Below are 23,060 nucleotides of genomic sequence, written 5' to 3'. Positions count from 1 at the left end.
TCGTTTTAAAATGTTATATTTTATATTTCACAAATGAATTTCCATATCATTGTTGTTAAAAGCATGAATCTTAAACTTTAAAACGTTCTTGATACCACTCCCCGTAGATACGAGAGTGCAGGAATAATAACATTAAACTTAGAACTTTACCACTCCTCGTAGATACGAGAGTGAAGGAATAATAACATTAAACTTAGAACCTTACCACTCCCCCTAGTTACGAGAGTGGTGGAATAGTAACATTAAACATAGAACTTTAGACAAGTCCTTGATAATACTCCCCCTAGTTACGAGAGTGAAGGACTAAATAAATAGAATTTCCTGTTTTATTATCTTTTAATTCATTAATCTTAAGATTGGAGACACATCCTTGTAACACTTCCCCTAGTTACGAGAGTGTAGGACAACCCCCGTAACCAGAATCTCCTGGAGGGAGAACGTGACTTGAGTGTATAGATCTATACGGGATTAACAACCCCACACCTGGATGCTAGCTACAGTCGAACCGAAAGGTTCAAGGGTGATAAAGTCATAAAAAGATATTGCCCCTGTTTCGAGCCTTACTTGTACATTACTTTCAGAAACCGATAACCAACTCTAAACTTTTAAGGAAAATAAGGGTTTTTCCTGGGATAACAAACTATACATAACCGGATCGTATAACAAACGGATAACTAAACTATACTTATAAGAAAATATGGGATTTTCTTGGATAACAAACTTTTTCGGAAAACCAAAGGAAACTTGTACATTTTCAGAAAACAAACCTCTTATGAACTCACCAGCTTTATGTTGATTTTCAAACTGCTTGTATTCTCAGGTCCACATTAGACAGGTATACCGCGATCTTCTGGAGAAGATGGAGCGTATAGAAGACTCGTCTTTTCTTTTGTTCATATATATATATATATATATATATATATATATATATATATATATATATATATATATATATATATATATATATATATATATATATATATATATATAGCTCTTGTAACACTTTACTTTCAAACAAATGTAATAAGTCTATGTAATGTAATGTTTTGTGTTTATTATGCTTACTATGTACATTGGTTGTGATATACATGATTTCCTCCGCCCCGGAACGTTTCCGCCTTCGGTTTCGGGGTGTGACACATAGCCTTCATTGCTATCAAAAAGAGAATGGAGATCGGGACAAATAGATGAACGAGAATGGGTACATGTAATTTCATGTTGCATTGCATTCTTTCTATTGTTACGAAATTTAAAGTTTTATATATTATAAATATTTTGGAGAATTAAGAGTAATGATTTACTAATATTCTAAAGATGTTATCAAGAGTTTTAAATATATGAGTTATGTGTTATCAAAAGATTATTAGGGAATTCATCAAAGGTCAATGATTGAGTTAATTTTTGACTATAAACGTGGTGAGGTCCAGATATTAATATTACTCACTAGAAATTCCTAATGCCTAACCTCCTACCTTTTAACATGAATTCAGGTTCTAGTAGCAAATGAGGTTAGAGGATGCAAGATATTTTGAAAGGCACTACAATGTCATGGTTACTTAGCTTATGTATGATATCTGAATTGTAACTCTCTTCTATATATATGTTATCACGGTGGGATATTGGTTTTTTTTATATCATGTAGAATATATATATATATATATATATATATATATATATATATATATATAAACGTAAAACATATAGAATATTAATATCAAAGGTCAGAACTCAAAAGGGTGAATGTTTGAAATTTATTATAATCGTAAGCCATGAAATCTTTCTCCAAGTCCACACCAACCAAGGCGTCCAATTATTCATCAAGATCTTCCACTTCAACTCGAATATCATCATCATCATCATCAATTAATAATTAAGTACTTAACACAACAACATGATCAAACCTATAATAATTAGCAAGTTAAGACATAAGTATTTAACATTTAACACATCAATAAGATCAAATAAGACTTAAAACCATGATTCCATGACTTAAAACTAACAATTAAGTACTTTACGTAACAACATGCTTGGTTAAGTTATGACAATAAGGCTTAAGACCATGATTTAAAACTAACAACAACAATTAAAACTACTTAACCGATATCTCACCTGGAAATATCAGTAAATACCGATTAAATATTAGTAAATATAACCAATTTTTTTGGTTCCGATATTTTGTTTTTTGAAAAGTACCGATAACTGATATGCCACATGGAAATCGTCTGCAAATCGCTGATATTAATTGCTTAGGTCATGACATAGGGTTTTATGTGCTAAATATTTCATATCCTTCATTGCTATCAAAAAGAGAATGGAGATCGGGACAAATAGATGAACGAGAATGGGTACATGTAATTTCATGTTGCATTGCATTCTTTCTATTGTTACGAAATTTAAATTTTTATATATTATAAATATTTTGGAGAATTAAGAGTAATGATTTACTAATATTCTAAAGATGTTATCAAGAGTTTTAAAGATATGAGTTATGTGTTATCAAAAGATTATTAGGGAATTCATCAAAGGTCAATGATTGAGTTAATTTTTGACTATAAACGTGGTGAGGTTCAGATATTAATATTACTCACTAGAAATTCCTAATGCCTAACCTCCTACCTTTTAACATGTATTCAGGTTCTAGTAGCAAATGAGGTTAGAGGATGCAAGATATTTTGAAAGCCACTAACAATGTAATGGTTACTTAGCTTATGTATGATATATGAATTGTAACTCTCTTCTATAACCTTTTTGAAAACTTAATTGTTTTGTGAAGATTTTTTAGACTTTAGAACTAATTTCTGCAAATGATGACTTTATCTTTAAAAAGTATTTTAAATGGTTTTTAAAATATAAATTAAAATAGGGGTGTTTCGAAAACTCTCCTATAAGGAGTTTTTATAATATTGTATTTTTTTTAGGTTTCTAATTTGGAAATGATTGTGCCTCAAAAAAATATATAGAAATTCTTATATAAAAACTTAATACTAATAATGCCCACTAAAATAGATTAGAGCTTCCAGAAGGAGCTTTTTCAATTTTTTTTTACTTTTGTAAAAGCTATAAAAAACCATCTTTGTATATTGGAAGCTTTTTCACAATAAGTTTTTAATGAGAGTTTGTTAATTAACATGCTTTTTATGGAGCTTTTTCTACCATTTTGGTGGATCCATTTATATTCAACCAATTATAATTAGTCAACTTGTAAAAAATAATATAATAATATAAATTATATTGATGTGCCGCATATGAAAAAACTCTTATATTATGAGCGTAATTAAGTTTTTTTGGTTGGTGATGTGTTAATGACATGTTATTAAAAGGTTAAAAAAAGTGCCAAACTCGGATGAATCTTAGAGTTGATTAGTTTGTGTTTTAATCTTAAATTCAAAATTAGGACAGTTTCGTAAGCAACTGAGCTTGTGAAGGAACTAATCAATGAAATTAATACATTTGTTAGATTTTTACTAGTTTTCTACTTTGAAAAATATTCATTAAAGAGTTCATATAAAACAACGCGCTTGAGCTTTTTAACATTTTTGTTAGTCGAGATGGAGCGAGATTTGGCTTATTTAAGGTTTCTTTGACTTATAACAGGACAAATTCTAAAATACCCATAGTGGATCCCCATTCCTTGATGGAGATGGGGATGAGAGGGATACTTAATACCCGATGGTTATGTGAACGAAGATGGGGATTCAATTATGATGATGGGAATCCGATGCTAGGTATACACATCCCCGTTTCAAAACCTAGTCATGTGTCATGATGATTATATTATAACCAAATTGTCTAGATGGCAAGAGATTTAAGAAGTACGGTGATGCAATCATGGACTACTCAAGAGAAATATCATCATGGAAAATGGACAATATTGGATAAGATTTCCCACGCCATTTTTTCAAAACAAAATAACCCGAAAAAGTAAAAGCTCAAATCCATTGGAATTACCAACAAAATATTTATGTCGCCAATTTTGTTGGAAAATATTGGATAGGATTTCCCACTCCATTTTTTCCATAAATTTTTGTTGGAAATCTGTCGGTATAGTATATTTCGACGGATTACCCATGCAACCACCGCAAGAATAAGTCATTTTCTAATTGTGAGAATCATATTGGTTGTAAATTTGTAATACCATTAATGAAATGCATATATATATATATATATATATATATATATATATATATATATATATATATATATATATATATATATATATATATGTGTGTGTGTGTGTGTGTGTGTGTGTGTGTGTGTATATATATATATATATATATCTTACTATATTATTATACAAACCTTACTATTTGTAAAAATAGATTTAAGACGTCCAAAACTTTAAGCTTAAAGTACAATAAACCAATGCATATCAGTACCTCTCTCACTTATCTGTTTACATAATTATCTATTTTCTTCACTTTTTTCTCTCCTTAATCGGCTTAGTCGGCTTACTGATGACCAATTCAAAACACAAATCAAGGGAATATAGTTGCATTTATTTTGAATTCCAAAATTCACTAATATCTCGCCTTGTACTCTCTCATCTTTTCTCTCAAAAATCGAACGCACCGCCCTCCTTCTTCGTCATCAGTTAAATGTTAAAACCACCACCACATCACCTTCCGCCTAATGATGCCACCCAAGATATGTACATTCTTTTAGCAACATAAAAACTACAGACTACATTTCTCTCGCTAAACGCCTCAACGAGCTCTAAAAACTTCCAATAATAGCTGCCACCCTCACCGCCAGTTCCAACCATGTATCTCCATCTATCTAAGGTTTTAATTCGAGAGTTGATGACTCATCTTCGCCGGCGCTGAAATTTTCAATTTCCCCTGTTTCAAAGGCTGCACTTTTACACGATTAGATAAAAAACAATTTGGGTTTCAACAAAATTTGATTAATTCATGTTTTTGTTTGTTTAATTTTACTTTGGTGAACAGGGGTTTACACCGTTAAAATAGATCCAAAACAAGCGAAACCTAAGGATTTCAGCAATGTCGTCGTCCCTGCTTCATCACCACCATCAGTTCATTAATATCTCCATCACTCTCTTAAAATCTAAGGATCTATGTGCCGCGACTTCATCCTTATATCCAATGTTAATTCCTCAAAGATTCGAAGGAGGTCTATCGAAGCAAGGTGCGTTTTCTTTAGTAGGTTATGATTTTTGGGTTTTGTATAGAACTGATTATTGATTAAACCCAAAAAACGCTGCAGGTGTCTTGATTTGAATCTGTGTTTGAAGGTCTGGTTTGATTTTTCTGTGGGATTATGTTTGATCTGGTAACATGTAGTTCCTCATCTTTCTCATGAATTTGGTTTCTGATTGTTTTTATTTACAATAGCGAAATCAGTATTTTAACAAGTTTTTTTATATGTAGGATAAAGAAACAAGAAACAGAAGCAATGAAAAGAAAAAAAATTAACGGTTTCTCCTTCAGAGTCTCCCTATGTAAAATCCTTTCTCTCTCGGCCCTAAACCGCTAAAATCGCACCATGAAACCCCAAATGCCACCCTAACACCATGTGGGTCTACTATCTGTCTTAAACTTCTCGTTGTTTGTTGGATGTTTACCTCTATGTGCTTGTGTATGTGTGTCTATGCCAAGGAATTGTGGTTATGTGTTTAACTTTGTATGTGTAGATTTTAGTTATCCATTATCTTTACAAATTGTGTGTTCATCTGTGTGTCTGTCAGTCTTTTTGTCATCTGTGAAGGGTTCAGGAATTCCAAAAAACCATGTATTACCTGGTTTGGTTTCAGAACCTTTCTTCATCTTTTTATTATTATCTTTTCTTATTTTACCTTCTCTGATCTTCACCCATATATCACTTGAAAGTTTTCGTGAACACATGTAACTAAGGGCTCTTACTTTGCAACACTTAGCTGACCAACATGATTCCTATTAGCAATATTTTCAGGTGGTTATTGATATCTTTAGTTTTTTTAGTAGATCCCACCGTAAATGATCTATCGAGGTTATGCTTTCGATAGTTTTTTTTTTGTGGTTACGTTAATGAGGTTTTTTGAAAATTTCAAGGTTAAGGTTCATATTAAGCTCAAAATAAAAAAATAGATGGGTGAAATAAGATAATAATGTAAGGTCAAGACCAAATTTTTATTGTTTATTTCAAAATTAAAGCAGTTGTATAAAATGAGATGTAATTATCTGGATGTAGGATAGATGGTGATCAAATAAAGTTGTGTACAAGGTGCGATGGATGTGAGAGTAGTGTATGGACTCTACAACAGGTACGATATCGTAATAATGCTCCAATTTGAATGTTCCATAGCTCAACCTTCAAAATTTGATTTCAATTTTTCATCCATCAAATGCATCCATAATGGTAAATACCTAAAATTTTGTCTCAAAATGGTCTAGGATCTAATTTTTCTTGTTTTCTCACATCTATACTTTTGCTTTCTTGCTGTTTCTATATTTCTTTTTTATTCCCTCAGGGCAAAGGTGAAAGATGACAAAGGTGTTGAAATTTTCTGAAATGTTGATGTGGAATTCAAAGGAGACACTTGAAGCCTCACTTGGACGAAAGTTCACTTGATATTTTTTTGAATCCGATATCTTTTTCTTTTAAAAATGTCAAATCCTTGCAAACGATTAAAAATTATAGTTTGATGAAGCAAAATCCTTAACTTGTGTTTTTTACCTTTCAGTTTATCTGGGAAATCTTTTTAGTAGACTCCGTGTTGTGATTGCATTGGAGATTGTGTTTTCCACCAACTGTTGGAAGTAAGTCTATGTGATCATTAGGTTGTGAGTTTGAGAGATACATGTTTGTTGTTCAAGGTTAGTTTCTTGATTGTTAGTTTCTTGATACACATGAACGTGAACATGTACAAAAGATCATGCAAGTATTGTTGCATATTATATATTCTGTCAATAAAAGATCAACTGTGACATGTGGTTCCACTCTTTTGTCTATGTAAAGCTTTATCCTTATGAATATAGACACTTTAAATAATAATAAAAGAACAAACGATTTTTTCTTTTTCAAACGAGTTAAAATAAGCTCAAAATCTTTAACTAAAGAAAATTAGATTTAGTTCAAAAAATACTAATATATTTTTCTTTTATAATTTAGAGTCGAAGTTTATTTTCTGTTTCATATAGATATTCATAATCTAATTAATACCTATGTGTTTAAAGAAACTATTAAATAGTCATCAAAGTTAACTAAAATAACTAAAATATTTTTTGTATTTCTATAGCTTGTTGAATGAAATATGTAATAACATCTCATTTTTTTCCGCTTACAATAAATCCATTAGCATCAAAATTGAAACAATAGGAATTATAATCTTCAAAACATTCCTTCAAGCGAATATTAGCAATACATAGACCATCATAAGGTTAGAAAATATTTACAATACATAAACCAATTAACGTAGTTTGAAATAAAAAATACATGAAAACAAGCATAGTTTAAATTACAAGTTACACAAAAAAATAAACCTCCACTTCAAAATAATATGAATTATAACATTCAAAGTGGTAGTATTCATGAAATGAATCAACTAGAAGTCCTTCAGGTTCACTCTCATCTACTTTGATCATTTGAGTTAGCACAGACCGCAAATAGAACTAGATAATCGTAGGTGATATTTGTCTATGCATTTAATTTTGTGTTATTTTAGAAAAGAAATTTTCCGTAAGTACATTATTCACATAAATAAAGTTATTCAACAAAAGGAAATTAGTCGATACAGCGAAAAAGTAACTGGTCATCACTTCGAAAAGGAATCTAATCGCCGAAAAATATTTATTCGCCAAAAGAAACTATGCGTCACCGCCGTTTTGCGCGGGTAACGACTAGTGTGTTTGTATATATATATATATATATATATATATATATATATATATATATATATATATATATATATATATATATATATATATATAATTCAGACGTTAACCAAGTGCAATAACGGAACACAAGAGAGATTTTTTATTTTAGTTTAGTTTTTTGGAAAATGACTATAGTCGTTCAATGAAATTTTAAAAATACTTTAAAGCTTTCAACATGAAATTTTTATATAAATACAATAAAACTATCAACCATGCATCTTTAATATCGAATAAACATTAGTATGCATGCTTCTGACTTATAAATTAGTAAACTGAATTTTCTGGTTCTAGGAGCAAATTGATGCATCAGTTACATCCCTTTCTTGATGTCACCAAAAGGGAAGCACAAATACTGTAACTGTTTTAGAATTTTCAAATTAAGGAAGTTCATATTAAATCCCAAGGTTACATTCCATCTTTTATATAGGTTCATATTAAATTCCAGAGGTATATTTTGCCAATTATCTAAAAACTAAAATTGACACACTAATTACGAAATTAATTTGCTAAGCATTCACATGATGATTGACGGAAACAAGAGTTATGTCTGTTAGTTGAGCCTCTTTCCTTTGATCCTCTTGAAGTTGAGTCTCTTTCCAGTACCCCTCTTGTTCTTCTCCAACTTATCAATGTATGCTATCTCCAGCTCGTCAATGTGCACTGCATCACTTTCCAAACCAATTGTGCAATTCTTTGTTCTTGTTTTTAGCTTCAACGAATCCCGCTTCATCTCCATTTGGCTTAACAATCCGCAATTCTTTGAACCAGGTAATGAGTTTTCTGGGAGCAGAGAGACCATGTTTTCTGAGGGGTCTTCTTTTTCGGAACCATCTAACATATTTTCTGGGAGCAGATGCCTAAAGTTTTCAGAGGGATCTAACGCTTCGGAACCATAAAGTGGATTTTCTGGGAGCAGACGAATCATGTTTTCTGAAGGATCTAGTACTGTTTCATAAAATGGATTTTCTGGGAGCAGACGAATCAGTTGTTTGGTTGGATCCTCCTCCCTTTGATAACAAAATGCACAACTTTTGAATACCAGAGGTATGGGTCGGGGTGGAGGAACTTTGTAACAGGTATAGAAGAAAGGATGCTCAAGTGCCTCCATAGCTGTCGGCCTCGCGGATGGATTCCATGAAAGAAGTGTGGCAATCAGATCGAGTGCTTCCAGGCTTGCTGATGGTAACAGCGAAGAAAGTTGGACACCAGGAAGCTGTGGGAATACAAGATAGTTGCTATTTACGATGCTGAATGTGGTTTCTGTTGGACTGCCGATCACACTGCAGATTTTATACATTTGATCTCCGTCATTTTTACCAGGAAACAGTGGGCGGCGTGTAAATAGTTCTGCCATGATTGCACCCATTGCCCGCATATCAACTGAAGAATCGTATTCTTGCCCAAGAAGAACTTTAGGGGCACTATACCAGCGGGACCCAATATTATCAGTGGCCGGTTTGCCATTCATCTCATGAGCTAGACCAAGATCAGCAATCTTTATTACATCCTTGGAAACAAGAAGGTTCTCCGGTTTGAGGTCACGATGAAAGTAGCCGTTGTCGTGCATGTATGCCAGACCTTGAAAGATTTGGAAGCACAAGTCTCTGATCTCGTCCTCTGAAAAAGGCTTCTTCCTGCATGTCATACGCTCGCACAGACTGCATTCCATGTATTCCAACACCAAGTACAAACTGTCGTCTTCTTTGATGATTTCCTTGAGCTTTATGATGTTTGGATGATTCATCTTGCGCAGTGCCTTGACTTCTGTCAGGTTGATGTATTCTTTGGCCGAGTTGCACCTCATTTTCAGTTTCTTGATGGCAAACACTTCATCTGTGTGTTCATCCCATGCTCCCCAGACAACCCCATATGACCCACTCCCAATTTCCTTCAGTATTTCATACTGCTCCATTGTTTTCGATCTAGCTTTCTCAATTAAGAAAACACACAAACCAGGAAGAGGAACTCACAGAAACAATAGCTACGTATATCAACAACACATCACCTTAATTATAAAACATGAACGATGGAGGAAGGGGTTAAAGAAAAGGGATAGGGAACGAAGATAGGTGAATGGGGTAATTGGGTCGGCAGTCTATTGTGAATGTGAATGTAAGTAGGTTATTATTTATACTACTAAGTACTGAGATTTCAGATATGCAAGATTTAGGGTTTTAAGTTTCCAAATATAATTATCTTACGGTTATACCTGACTTCATATTATATGACATGTAGGCATGGTTGCTTTGGCTCCAAACAACTTGAAAAATGGCTCCAATCAACTTAGAGCTTTGTATAATTATAATTATAAATTTTATTTACTAAACTAAAAAATATCACTACCTTTATATTCGGTTATCTCCATTCCACACAAGTTTTATTAACAATTAAATTTTGTCCAACTTATAACATCTACATTTCCAACTTTCCAAATTTAATCATAACCATCGTCATAATCTTTTAAATATGTCATCTGTTTTACACATAAATTGTTTTATAGACATCTAAATATCTTATAAAAGTAACATATTATATCAATTAAAATCCAAATTAACTAAAATAACTAAAAAAAATCAATTTTAATAAACTTTAAGTAGTTGTTGTTGATTTAAAATGTACCATAAAAATAATACATAAAATAATTTATTCTTGAACTAGTTTGTATATTATTTTTATATAAATGAAAGCATTGTGTTTATAAGTATAACTTTGTTCCGGTTATTCACAAACTTGTTATATTTGTTTAAATTGTCGGTATCACCCCCAAGGTGCACTCACATATTCCATTTTTCACATCTAAAATCAAAATATCAAAATAACAACATACTTTAGATTTATATATCCCTTGATATTTTCTAAATGAAAACTCTTAGAATTTCTTCTGTTTTCTCATTTTATGTAACAGAACACCCCAAATATGATTTGATTAGTTTTCCATCATCCTCATCAAATGACTAAAAGATCTTGCCACATACACGGACGTTACATTATACATACTACAGGAAGAAAAAGATACGTGATACTTTTTTTTTTTATTTTTTATTTTTATTTTTAGTGATTTGTGTTAAGAATGACATATTAACATCAACTGTTATTGATTATACATATTGGAACCTATGTTATGTTCTAAAGGTAGAAGATCAACTATATAGTCGGAGGCATTAAAAACAAGAATATACATGCCAAAAAGTACACAAGTAATTAAGTAAAGTTAATAAGAAGATGTATATCTTGTTCCTCATCTGAAAACTGTTGTAACACACTCTTCAAAATCGTACAACCTGATAAACAACTCAAAAGGTCGTACAATTAAGGACAAAAAACTAACCCCAAACAATACCTTTTGTATGAATTGCATAATTGCCTAATAAGGTCGTTTGACTATTTGTACTTCTTGGCCAAGTTTCCCACTAGGTTTAATAATACCTAACTTAAGAAAACATTTTTCCTTCCGTACATCATGTACACTTCAATTGTAAGACAATAAACCTAACGGTTTTGACTTCAAAGTTATTAGGGTGGGACTCTTCATCAAGCTAGCTGTCATTAGGCGTTACCAAAATATATTGGATGCCAATAACATTTAATTCAACACCTAAATATCTTCATTCATGAAAACAATCTACTGATTATATATTAAAGAAGTAGGGTATCTGATGGTTGAATTTCATACCTTCAAGCAATGAAAATGTGCATAATTTATACCTTAGAACGAATGATCTTGAGAAGCTATGCGTCAAAGAAGATCAAAGATAAATTTCTTCCTTTCAATTGTAAAACAATAAAATTATCTTTCTCTTAGGTTTCGAAAAGAAAATTTCTATTTCTCATTTTGCTCTTGGTTGATCAACACAACTAAAAAAAAACCAACTTATGGTTTAATATCCTTATATACCCTCCGCAAATTGGTGTAACATACGTAAAAATTCATAAAAATTTAAACTTTTTCAACCAACCAAAAATCATAATTGTTTACATTATAGTTTTCAAAACAGTTTAAACATCAGAGCTTTTCATAAAATTACAAAACACAACATGAGGAGTATCATGATCATGTCTTTGCTTTCCCACGATCATATGAGGTACATGGAACATAATCCAAAACTGTAAGCCCAAAAGTTCGTGAGTTCCTCCAAAATACCAACAAAAGAAGTAACGCACACACACACAATAATAACATACTATGGGTCCAATCAACCATCAGGTTTTTTGGATTTGTGTCTAAGTCCATAACTATTTTGGCATGTACTTGACCCGATTTTGAGCATGGTCCTTTTGGGTTGCCTTCACCATAGCAATATGTAGGATGAATTAAGGAAAGAAAGGTTTAATTATGATTTATTAATATGTTATGAGAATAATATATTAAAGGAGAAATCATATTGTTTAATTAATATTAGTCAAGAATTAATTTTGTGGCTAAAAGAGATTAATTAAACTTAGGGGACTGGAATTATAATCATATGATAATTATAATTAGGTTATGGATCAATTAATAATATAGGTTGGACGAATTCTATGGGAAGCCCATAAGGAATTTGTCCAAGGGATATGATTAAAAGAGTCCATGGGCTGCTTAGGGCCTAAGCAGTCATATTAGGGTTTCCTAAGTGCAAAACCCTAAAAGCCTATGTATATAAAGACCCCTAAGGCCCCAAAAACATGGCTAAGTGTTCCTTTAGGGTTTCCAGCCATTTTTGGTGCCTCCTCTCTCCTCCCTCTTCATCCAAGTTGCTTAGTGGTGTTTGTGACTCCATTAGAGGTGCAACACTTGAGGCACTAAGCTTTCTGAAGCCAAGGATTGATTGTTATTGCTATATAACAATCAAAGGTAAGATCTAAACCCTAATTTCAGTTATAGTTTATTAGATCTAGGGTTTATGGCTTTGGATTATCAATTTCATGTTCATTAGACAAACTAGATCCAAAGTTATTAGGGTTTGCATGTACACCATAGGATTGATGTATTGCTCAAAAGCCCATCAATGGTATTAGAGCCTAGGGCTATTTGTTAGTGAATTGATGCTTATTTGATAGTTTATTGGTTGAATAAAATGTTTTTTACCCTTCTGCTTGACTGACTCGGCGAGTCAGTTGATGAACTCGACGAGTCCAGTCTCTGACTCGGCGAGTCCGAGGGTCTGGCAACGTTTTTTTGGCGATTTTCTTGCTGTTTTGGCTTGGGATACTTACCATAAACGTTTTTAATTAATAAAATCCATTTTTTTTTATTGATTTTGGGTGAATATCCTTACCAAAATAATAGATAATTACCATTTAATCAAATATTTGTTACTCTAAAAGATAATGTTTAATTATTTGAGTTATTTGATGAATTATCCTGCAAGATATTTAACTAGGTCAAAATTAAATAATTGCCTTATGTGAATAGTTTCAAATTACTCTCTTTAAGTTTTATAATTTAAATTTGAACTTAAAAGTTTTGTTATTGAAATTTAAATAGTTAAACCCTAATGTTTTGAAAAGTTTCAAAACTTGCCCTCAAGTTTTGGAAATAAAATTTTTTTATTAAAAGTTTAATTTTGAAATATTTAAATTCTAAACCCTAATGTTTTGAAATGTTTCAAAACTTGCCCTCAATTTTTTGGAATTTAAAATTTTGATTAATAGTTTAATTATGTAATATTTAAATTCTAAAACTCTAGTATTTTGAAAAGTTCAAATTACACCCTAATGGTTTGGTTAAGTTAATTAAAAGTTTAATTAAAAGAGAAAGTTAATAAAACCACATAGTATTTTAAAAGTGTAAAATACACCCTATACTATATATATATATATATATATATATATATATATATATGTAACATTAGAAGTCTAATATTATATATATATATATATATATATATATATATATATATATATATGAGTAAAGAGTCAGTCTTACTGTTAATAGGCCTCATTCACGAAGCTGGTCTATAAGGGGTGTTTAAGGAAATTGCCTATAAAATGGCAATTGAAAGGGTATCCACTCTTACCCACTGCACTCTTGACTAGTGGAGGGTCGTTAGCCGAACGGGTAGGATAGGACAGAAGCCTTCCATTATAAGTATAATGAAGTACAAAGTAACTACATGCTTTTACAAATTCCCAAATTCTAGTTACTTTAGACAAAATGTGAAATTGTATGCTAATCCATGGAATTACACTTCGTACCCTTGTCAAATGTTAGTGGAGCGTGTGTGGTTAACCAGAACACTAATTTGGGATTGACATTGGTGGCGAAGGGTGGCTCGATGTTTATCATAGATCAATGGAGCGTGTGTGGCTAACCGACACATTGATTAGGTGATAGTAGCATTGAGTGCACCACGTAGATTCGTATGGTTATTTACACCTTGTTTGTGATCCTCAGCATCCCAGTCACAAACTTGAAGGGCATAATCGAGATTAAACATGCCATTGAAAAGTTCAATGAATCTCAAAAGATCTAGGAGTTTCAATTTATTTAAAACTTAAATTTTTCTTTTTCGTTTTTCATGGTGGAAATTGGTAAATCTTCATTTACTTACCTTCAAATATTCTGCAACTAGATTATGGAATCTCTCTTCTAGGTTGTAGAGTATTGTGTTGGATCCTAGCCTTGATGTTTCATTTGGGTGTTACATCAAGGATTCTAATCAACTTGACTTGATTTTCTCCCGTTTTGTAGATGTTTGTATCTTACAATGGTCTTCCCAAATCCCATGGAACAAGTTTTCCAAATGAAGATGATATTCCACGATATGATCGATGAAACAGAGATCATGCTTCACTTCCTCCACCAACTCCAATTATTTTCCCTGACCCACAAGTTCGAAGGCTTGAAAAGTTCAAGCTCACTCAAGCCCTTTTATCAAGTAAACACGAAGATGGGAAACCTGTGTGTGCACACATCTTAGAGATGAAATCACACATTGATAGGTTAAGGATGATGGGTATCGATATCTCAAAGATGTTGGTTGCTGAATGGGTTCTTCAGTCGCTTCCTGAATCATATAGTGAGTTTGTTAGAGAGTACTATATGATGGACCACGACGTGACCCTCATTAGTCTCACCTATTTGCTTATAGCTGCTGAATCAACAATGATTTGGCGTGCTGGTCAAGCAAATTTTTCTGGTGAATCAAACTCCCAAACTTCAATGGACACTAGCAACATTGGAAGTACATAAAGGACTAAGTATGAGATTGTCCCATGTGTTGTGCCAAAGGAGTCCATTTGATTTTATTTCCAAGAGAAGGGGCATTGGAGACGAAGCTGCCCAAACTACCTGAGAGATCTAAGAGATGGGAGAGTCAAGACGTATGGCTCTACTTCAGGTAAAATCCAATAACTAACTCTATAAGTTCCTATTCTTTGATTTTCAATACATGATGTGATAAGATTACATTTTGATGTTTTGTAGGATCGAAGAAAAGAGAGGAAGCTTAAGGGAAGAAGTAAGTTGAATCTGATCGTGAAGAAATGGATTTCGATCGCATTGCTTGAAGATCGGATTTTTGAGCTACTACTTTAGAGTTAGAATAGATTGCTTAGAAATTGAAATAGCATAGTTTTCATTTGAATTGCATTTTAAGGACAATTTTTTCCGCAATAATATGAATTTTGATTTCGTCTTATTTATTTATGCTTGCAATGGCATATGTGAAAATGAATGTTTATGTATTTCTAATTTTAGCAATGTTGAATTGGATGTGATTCTTGATTATGTTATTTGTGAAATGTCGAGAATTTAGTAAATATGGAGAGTTTCTCATCGCCCAAGTTCCAATTGGACAGAAACTTGGAATCATGCAACCTGCATTGTGTGATGAATGAAAAACTTTCATATTTGGAAATTAGACTAATTCCTTGACAAAGAGTCAAGAGAAGGGCTAGAGATCAGGTACACTTGGTTGTGTGCTGGTTAAGTCCACCACAAAGAGAGATAGAGTATTCTTCATGATTTATTAAAGTTTAGTAAATATGATTATGCTTATAAGATTAAGGGTAATTCTGAGTTGATTGAAAAAGTTTCAATAAATAGCAGAATGAATAAGAAGAATCGAGTAGGCAGAAAGATAAAAGTTTCTCTATTCTATGAAGAAGGGAGAGTACCTTTTATTGTGTTTTATGATAAGTATTAATGATTAAGAACCATATCTCAATTGATCCTCTAAGTGAGTCTTAGTACATTTGTATGTCTTAGAAGAGGAATCGGGAATTGTAGAAATGGTTAAATCAAGAAGTCAATCATACTTCATTCCAATATCAAGTCTTAGAGTCAAGATTGTGACATGAGTGACAAGTCTTAAGTAGGTTTGTAACACTTATCAAATATAGAATAAGAAAGTTTCTTATTCTTGTACATTTGAAATTGGTAAGTTGTGATGTCTTGGATAAGACAAAGACCAACTAGGACCAATTGAGTGAAGTGTTAAACTTGATAAGAAGCTACACTAACTCTTGAATATTTGTTTTGTCAAGAAAAGTTCCTTGACAAAGAGAATCTTATATGTCAAGGAGTCAGTGGGAGTCTTAATGGTCTTGAAAGGTTTCAAGAACAAATCAAGAGTTAAACCTTGTTGATCATCACTAGCACGCGACTTGAGGTTTAAAGTCTATCGTGGATGACATCCTCTTTTTCTGTGCCATTCCAATTGAGTTAATTATGCATGTGAGTTCTATGAGTTCTCATTTGAATGCATAAAGACAAAGCACCTTGATCAATGGAAAGTACATTGATATGAAAGGGTGAGTTGCTTGGAAGACATGGTGGGCATTCATGTTACCATGAGGCAAGAAATCGAGATTAAGCACGTTCGGTCCATATGAGTTTTGATTTGTCGCAAACTTTGGTTTTGGCAAATTCACATGGATAGGAACACATACACTTTAAAATCTAAGTGTCATGAGGTTTCCTCCTTCATGAAAATGATTGTAAGGAAATGCTTTCACTAAGAGAGATTTTAAGAAGATTGCAATTGTGAAAATTGTATTCTCAAATTCGATTATGATTACGGAATCCCTATTCATAGTTCGAATTGTGAGTTTTGACAGTTAGTCTGAACATTTGGGACTTAGTAACATAAGTTCTGAATTTCTTTAGACACACATTGAGCTTTCTAAGGTAAAGGTGTATGAGGTTAAGAAGCTTAGATAAAGGCTTATCAAAGCATCAGGTATTTAGAAATATGAACTTAAGGAATTCAACAAACATTGTTTTATGGAAGTTCAGATGTTTTCTAGATATATGTCAAAGCTAGTGGGAGCATAAGTGTTATGCTTGTATGGTAATAATCATCGTGTTAGTGAGAGCATGATTATTATTTCAAACATTTCAAGTTAGCAATCTTAATTATAGAAAACAAAGATTCAGTTTGACAAGTTGTAGGGGTTGAAAAGTTGTTTTGCTATAATTAAGGGAGAGAATATTATACTTCATTTCAAATCTAAAGGCTTAGATTGTGGAATTTTAATCAAATTTAATAAAATATATATGAATGTTGTGTTGAAATGGTTCAACATGAGGAAATTCTATATATGGAAAGGATAATTGCATTCTCAAAATTTGGTTATGATTACGACATCCCTTTTCATAATAAAAATTGTGAGAACATGGCAATTAGAAATATTATAGCAGAAGACTGGTAAAGTATCACGTCTTCATGTGAGACATTATGAATCGTGTACCATACGCCTTGGGTATAGGATCGATTGCATATGCTATAATGTTTGGACGTTCTAAAAATTTCCAAATGCTTAGCGCATTAAGAGGGTAAAAAGGACTAGAACGGTTTTGGCTAAAATAATTAAACAACTATCAAAGGACGATCTAAGGTTCGCCAAGGATTTGTTGCTTGTGAGTAGTTGGAAGTATAGTATTGGATGGACCATGTTGACATTATTTTGAATAAATAAGACTCTATTTAGAATGAGTTGTCATATGGCAAATATGGAAATGTTTCCATATTGGGAGTTGGATATTGAGAGTCTATGGCTAGATTAGAAACTTTTATGCAAGAAGGATGTTCAAAGGAATGTACTTTGAATGTGAGACTTCGCATCTATGGAATTGTCTTGTAACAATTTCCGATAGAATACCTTGGAATTTCATTAGCCAAGTCTTGGTGACTTTTGTGCTATGATATTACGAAAGGATCATTGCATAAAATGTTAGAATCTAACATATTCTATTAGTGGCAAGAATGTTGTGTTCTTACACTAATGATAAGGATTGGGAATTGTGAAATGAGTTTCATTGGAAAAGTTTTCAATTGATCTATTTCACAAAGTAAGGATCATAGGTAACATAGTGTGCATGCTCGGAGCATAGACCATATATTGTTGTAATTCAAGGAATAAGTTGATTATCCGAAACATTAAACAATGAATAATGAGTAGTCAATATGGTGTTTAAAGAAAAGTGTTTTATTTACGCTCAAAAGTTTTGGGGCCATATAGGATTAAGTATTATCGTTGCATTTCATTTTGCATGTTTTGACTTCCAAAATAACTAGGTTATTCGAACCTCCACAGTCGGTCATACGTTGGAAGTAGGTATGAAGGAAGACTGTCATGAATCTATCTGTAGATTGTCTAAAGTGTTTAGACATAGCACAAGTTTGCTGCAGAGTTCATGAGTGCTTTGATAAGATTAAAGTATTGGATTAAACCCACGCTCACTTGAATCACTTCATGGATTTATCACGGGTGATTAGTGAGACGATAACATTGTATATTCTTGAAACCGAGACATGTGAGTTGTTATTTGCTGGTCGGTTGCACATTGATGAAAGTAAACACACCAGTAACTTGGTGTTATAAAACTTATTTTTGTGTGTGATTCGATTAGTAGGTGCAAGCGAGCATTTGAGTCAAAGTTTATCCATTCCTTTTACCTAAAGTGGGATAAAAGCGATATCTGTGGGCCCCTCGATGATTTAGTGATGACACCCTAAGCGCTTGGCCAAGTCGGGACTAAGTTGATGTGTTCAATTGTAGTCCGTTGTCAGTCGTCATAAATCAGATGTCGGGAAACAATACATAGACAGAGAGAATGATTTAAATCCATGTGTTCGTGTCTATATGATATCTTGAGAATGGAGGAATATATAATCCCTTATCTAAAGGACACGGTATCTGATAAGATCAGATTTGACAGCGGCTTTTGAAAGCTACGATTGCTGATCAGGTTCTGAAGTTATGCAAAATAGTTATTAGACTTATCCGAGTGGGAGACTGTTGTATTAGTGTCTAAGTTCATAAATATTTTGGTATGTACTTGACCCGATTATGAGCATGGTCCTTTTGGGTTGCCTTCACCATAGCAATATGTAGGATGAATTAAGGAGAGAAAGGTTTAATTATGATTTATTAATATATTATGAGAATAATATATTAAAGGAGAAATCATATTGTTTAATTAATATTAGTCAAGAATTAATTTTGTGGCTAAAAGAGATTAATTAAACTTAGGGGACTAGAATTATAATCATATGATAATTATAATTAGGTTATGGATCAATTAATAATATAGGTTGGACGAATTCTATGGGAAGCCCATAAGGAATTTGTCCAAGGGATATGATTAAAAGAGTCCATGGGCTGCTTAGGGCCTAAGCAGTCATATTAGGGTTTCCTAAGTGCAAAACCCTAAAAGCCTATGTATATAAAGACCCCTAAGGCCCCAAAAACATGGCTAAGTGTTCCTTTAGGGTTTCCAGCCATTTTTGGTGCCTCCTCTCTCCTCCCTCTTCATCCAAGTTGCTTAGTGGTGTTTGTGACTCCATTAGAGGTGCAACACTTGAGGCACTAAGCTTTCTGAAGCCAAGGATTGATTGTTATTGCTATATAACAATCAAAGGTAAGATCTAAACCCTAATTTCAGTTATAGTTTATTAGATCTAGGGTTTATGGCTTTGGATTATCAATTGCATGTTCATTAGACAAACTAGATCCAAAGCTATTAGGGTTTGCATGTGTTGAAGCAAAAAAAAAGTGACCCTCTTGAACAATCAACTACCGTAGCCTCCAAGCCACCGCAGTCAAACAGTCTCTTCAACAATCATCAATTGAAGTCTTCAGAATCGCAGTCCCTATCTTGTTTACATTACTTTGTCTTTATTATAAAACACTCTATTTTCCAGTATGCCTTGCATGGCTACTCTTAGAGATGTAAAGCTATTATCTTTTGACTCTCTAAAAATAGAGCTCATCCTCATGTATTAAGAGATCATCTATTGCATCCAGTTCTAATACACATCTCAAAGTTCTCTTTCTATCTTACTTATTCTTATTCTCTTAATCAATCACAATCTCTCCTTGGAGCAAGTCCTCTGTGACTTGATCACTAAGTTTGATCTCACTTATTAACTTGGTTTGAATGCACTCCTCGTTATGAATCAGCTTATGTGTATACTTGATATAACAATTGTTGTCATTTACATTTCTTTACTTTTCCTCAACTAACTCTCTAACTTCTAACTCTTAATATTATTGTTGAGCTTTTAGATCCTTCGAGATTAACTATTCCGCTATATACTTGTTCTAACATTTGTTCAAGTGTGTCTCAAAGTTTTTCTCTCAACAATTGGTATCAGAGCCATAGTGGTTGCTTTTTGAAAAACGGAACTCTGATTTTTCGAAGAGCCTTCTATACCACTGAAGCTCATTTAAAAAAAACTTCAAAACATGGCACAATCGTTATCTCTGAACGTTTCCAACAGTGTTGGTGGTTCAAATCGAGCCCCAATACTGGTTGCAAATGAATATCATCACTGGTCACAAAGAATGGAAAGATACTTAAGAAGACTTGGTAGAGATGTATGGCGATCCATAGAAGAAGGACCACATGTTCCAGTCCTTACACCAGTCCAAACTGACGGAGCTAGAACAAGACTTGGAGGAGGTCAACCAGCCATGAGTCGTCCCACAAAGGATGATCTAGATAAAATGGAAAATGATGCTGTTGCCTTTTATGAAATCTCATGTGGAGTTGCTTCTGACAACTTTGATATTATCATAAATTGCAAATCAGCAAAAAAGATCTGGGATGTTCTTAAGAATCTGTACGAAGGCTCAGAGCAAGCTCAAGACAAGAAGCTCACAACTGCACTCACCGAGTGCAACAACTTCAAAGCTCACACCGGCGAAAGCTTGGAAGACTCATTCAAAAGATTCAACCTGATTGTCACCAAGTTATCCAATGCGAGCACCATCCGTAGTAACCATGAAACAAACCTTCAATTCCTTAATGGCTTGGGAAGACATTGGACTACAACCAAAATGATAGTCCAAGGTGATAGAAAGATTCATTCCTTATCACTCTACAAATTCTATGGGGAACTCCAAGCACATGAATCCACCGTACTCAAAGACTGTGCTGACTTCGGAGGACCTCTGGCCCTCATAGCACAAACCCCACAAAACCAAACATACACTTCCTCGTATGATACTTCACCACAGTCATACGAAGCTGATATAGAGTATGATGATGAAGAAGAATTTCAAAAGGCAATCGCTCTTGTCAGCAAACAATTCAATCGACTACCACCTCACCCTTTTCGCAAAAACCAACAATTCAACACACCACCCTTCAATCGTAACTTCAACCCACAGACAAATCACTCACATTATCCTAAAAGTTCTCATCCACCACCGCAATCTCATAATACTCAACCTAATGAAGCACCGCAACCTACTCAAACCTCTGACTCCGGTACTCCATCAGAAGACAAGACTGATGTTGTTGTTTGTCACAAATGCAACAAAGAGAATGACTTCGCAAGAGATTCTAAGGCCAATGTAGTTAAAGACAGAGCATTCTACCTTAGAATGGCTCAAGAGCTGGAAGAAAAGGAGAAAACAAGGGCATACGTAGCCCATGTCAAGAGAGACCATCAAGTCTGGTCATCCGGAGATGAAGATGAAGCTATTAGCAATATTAATGGCAAAGGGAAAATATGCATGATGGAAACTGCGGATGATGATGGGTCTTTAAACATGAACAAAAACTACTGCTACATGGCAAATGATGGAACTCTAAGCATCGTTGAACAGGTAAAACTCATGATCCAAACTCTAAATTATAGCATGCATGATTGTCAACCTTACATAGATAATCTTAATGACACATGTGCTTCCGTCCTTACAGACTATAACAAAGCCTTAGATGAGAAGAACATTGCGTCCCAGGAGATGTTCCATGTGAGAAGACGACTGGACAACAAAAGACTCAAAATGGCTATGTTAGAAAGAGATTTAGAGTTAGAAAAAGATGCAAGAATGTTGAGTGAAACCCAATTAGATATAGCTTTGAATCAGAGAGATTTAGCTCAAACTGAAATTGTACGTTTAAATCTTTTAATCGAAAAACTGTTCAATGAAAGTGAAGCTATTGAAATTTTGGTAAATAATGGAACCGTGGACAATACATACAATTGGGGTTGGTCCAATGGATATCCTACTGCAATGGATTCCTCACCCTGGTTCAACAAAGACAGACTTTATGTCCCTCCAGACCGTGAATTTCATTTCCCAGTCAATGACAAGACTTTTACCGAAGATATCAAAACTCACTTCGGTAGACTACACAACCTAAACAATAATTGTGTCATTGACGAAATTATGCCTGAGGTTTCTGATCACACATGTGATCAAAATCCTATCAGTTGCACTACTTTCCCAAGTTTTCACAATTCATCCGTAGTTGATGAAGAAATTGTTATTGAGGACACCGAAGTCTCTAGAGACTTTCCATCTTTGTCCTCAGACTGCATTATCCCTCACTGTAGTCAAAAGTCTCACATAAGTCCCACTTAAGTCCCAACTAAGACATACTCTACGGTAATCAAGTCATCCTCACCGCAGTCTTCAAACAAAAGTTCTACCACTCTTTAAACAAATTTTCATGAATTACCCATAGAAAATTTCGAAGTAGGTCAATGTTACCAAATCCCAGAATCCTCAAGTTCTGATGACTCAAGCCCACATTTTCACAAAATTTCCAAAGATTCTAGGAAACCGCAGTTGAATAACAAAGACTGCGGTTCACCAAAATCCTTAGCTAAAAAGGCTTTCAAAGAAGAACTTCGCTCTCGAGGCACAAATAGACAAATATTTTCAAAAAACAAAAGGCATGTCAGATCCCAAAAGTCCAAAAGTCTAGAAAAATTTGTTTTCTCTCACTACTTTTCAAAAAATCCTACC

General features: G+C 33.4%; 1 pseudogene; it reads right to left on the bottom strand.

Annotated features, from left to right (window-relative positions):
- Positions 1 to 8,421: 8,421 nt before the first annotated feature.
- LOC145050937 (cyclin-dependent kinase F-4 pseudogene) lies at positions 8,422 to 9,783 on the bottom strand (annotated as a pseudogene).
- Between the last annotated feature and the right edge of the window lie 13,277 nt (positions 9,784 to 23,060).

This window comes from Lactuca serriola, chromosome 5, assembly GCF_051521515.1.
Source record: "Lactuca serriola cultivar US96UC23 chromosome 5, Lser_US96UC23_V15, whole genome shotgun sequence".
NCBI lineage: Eukaryota > Viridiplantae > Streptophyta > Magnoliopsida > Asterales > Asteraceae > Lactuca > Lactuca serriola.
Note: the sequence above shows the minus strand (reverse complement) of the source record. Positions and strands in the feature narration are given on the sequence as shown.